This window comes from Thunnus thynnus, chromosome 3 (genome assembly GCF_963924715.1).
Source record: "Thunnus thynnus chromosome 3, fThuThy2.1, whole genome shotgun sequence".
In the NCBI taxonomy this organism is placed as follows: Eukaryota; Metazoa; Chordata; class Actinopteri; order Scombriformes; family Scombridae; genus Thunnus; species Thunnus thynnus.
This window is the reverse complement of record NC_089519.1, coordinates 39,081,266-39,084,265: the sequence shown is the minus strand read 5'-3', so window position 1 is coordinate 39,084,265 and position 3,000 is coordinate 39,081,266.

Genomic DNA, 3,000 nt, shown 5'->3' with positions numbered 1-3,000 from the left:
TTAAAGTATTAATAACATGTTGAATTCTGAAACACTGGATAGTTTCACCTCCTCAGGCCTCTGAAAACTATCAAACTCTATTTGTAATGTAGCTGATAAGAAGACAGAACATATGTAAATGTTTTAACTGTTTAAAAATTAAATAAACAAGAGAAATGAAACATAAAAAGAATAAAAACATGAATAAGATAAAATAAATCGTGTGTCGTGGCATCTTTTGATCTTGATGTTCTTGGCTCGTTCCAAACCAACAAAAACTCAAATACATTCAAGAGTAAAACTTTACAAAGGAAATGAAATGAAAAAGGAGCAGAACTCAAACGAAAGATTCTTGTCTCTTTATAGTCGTTTATTTTATATTCTAGTAGTTTCTCAGTTGAGTCTTCCAGCTGTTGTTACCAAACATCTGCTGCTACACTCCTGTTGCCGACCTTTGACCTGCAGCTGATTGGTTTAATTAACCTGCTTGATGCAAACGCTGATGAACAAAAATAAGCATCATCATTAAACATCATCAACATGTTTACACCTGAAGCTGAGTTCAACATGGCGGACAATCAGACAACAAAGTGAGTCAGTCTGTTTATGTGTGTTTCCATGGTAACAGCAACTTCCTGCTTCATGTTGAATGTAACACAAGACCGGAAGTCAGAGTTCACAATAAAAGCTTCTATGAGTCAACAAAGAAGTTCATCGCTTATTGTGATGGACATAAACAAATAAATAAATACAGTAGTTGGAGAGAGAAAAACTGATGCTTATTCTTTTTTTCAGTACCAGTTCTGGTTCTGTCCCAGTCTAGCTCTGGTTCTGTCCCAGTCTAGCTCTATGTCTCTGTTTGTTGATATTTACTTTCCCTCATTTGAAACAACCTTTGGATGCAGTTTGGTAACTGCTGATTTTTTACTCTCTACATGATTTGAATAGTTTTGAAATCAACCAGGTCCTTATTTCAGTGCATTTAGTTCCATCTGTCCAGATATTTAACTGTCTAGTTGATAATACATGTGAAGCAAACAGAAGTGAAGCTGAAACACTGTCACCTGTTTCACTGTGAGAATGTTTGTTAAATGATCAGAGGTCTGTACTGTACTGCATTGCACTGTACTGTAGGGCACTGTACTGTACTGTACTGTACTGTACTGCACTGCATTCTACTGTACTACACTACTGCACTGTACTGTACTGCACTGTACTGTACTATACTGTACTGTACTATGCTGTACTACACTACTGTACTATACTGTACTGTTCTGTACTGTACTGTACTGTACTGTACTGTACTGTACTGTACTACGCTGTACTGTAATGCGCCTTACTATACTGTACTGTACTGCACTGTTCTGTACTTTACTGCACTGTACTGTACTATACTGTACTGTAATGCACTGTACTATACTGTACTGTACTGTACTGTACTATACTGTACTGTAATGCACTGTACTGTACTATACTGTACTGTAATGCACTGTACTGCACTGTACTGTATTGTACTGTACTGCACTGTACTACACTGTATTGTGCTGTACTATACTGTACTGTACTGTACTGCACTGTACTACACTATACTGTACTATGCTGCACTGTACTGTAGTATACTGTACTGTAATGCACTGTACTGTATTGTACTGTACTGCACTGTACTACACTGTATTGTACTATGCTGCACTGTAATGCACTGTACTATACTGTAGTGCACCGTACTGTACTGTAGGGCACTGTACTGTACTGTGTTGCACTGCACTGTACTGTAGGGCACTGTGCTGTACTGTAGGGCACTGTATTGTACTGTACTGTACAGTACTATGCTGTACTGTATTGCACTGTACTGCACTGTACTGTACTTTGCTGTACTGCACTGTACTGTACAGTAGGGCACTGTACTGTACTGCACTACACTGTACTGTACTGCATAGTACTGTATTATGCTGTACTGCACTGCACTGTACTGTAGGGCACTGTACTATGCTGTACAGTAGTAGTACAGGCCTCAGGTCTTCGTAACACAGGCCTCAGGTCTTTGTAGTACAAATACTGAAAATGAAAAATCAAACTACAGTAAAAGTACATAAGTATTACGAGCTTGATGTAGTTAAAGTATTGCAGTAAAAGTACATAAGTATTATGAGCTTGATGTAGTTAAAGTATTGCAGTAAAAGTACATAAGTATTATGAGCTTGATGTAGTTAAAGTATTGCAGTAAAAGTAGTGGTTTGGTCCCTCTGACTGATATATTATTATATATGACATCATTAGATTATTAATAGTGAAGCATCAGTGTTAGAGCAGCATGTTACTGTTGTAGCTGCTGGAGGTGGAGCTAGTTTACACTACTTTATATACAGTTAGCTAGTTTAGTCCAGTGGTTCCCAACCTAGGGGTCGGGCCCCTCCAAAGGGTCAGCAGATAAATCTGAGGGGTGGTGAGATGATTAATGGGAGAGGAAAGAAGAAAAAACAAAGTTCTGATACACAAATCTGTTTTCAGTTTTTGGACTTTTTCTCTAATCTTTGATTTTTGCTGAAATATTGGATCATTTGAACATTTATTGAAATGAAAGCATGTGAGAAGTTTAGAGGGAAAAATCACTATTTGGTGGAGCTGTTAACAACTCATAGACATGTGAAATGTGACCCCGACTACACACTGCTTTTTGTAAGACGTCAAAAGCCAAAAAGGTTGGAAACCACTGGTTTCATCTTTAACAATGTGTTGTATTTTAAAAGCTTGTTATATTATCCATTGTGTCAAATCTTCATCTGAAAAGTAACTAAAGCTGTCAAATAAATGTAGTGGAGTAGAAAGTACAATATTTCCCTCTGACATGTAGAAAGTAGCATCACATGGAAATACTAGTATTGATTAGTCGACTAATCAATTTATTAAGAAAATAGATAAATATATAAACACAGATGAATCAATAATGAAAATAATAATAATGATAATAATAATCATCATCATCATCATCATTACGGTTTGTTGTAAATTAAAAGTAAAACA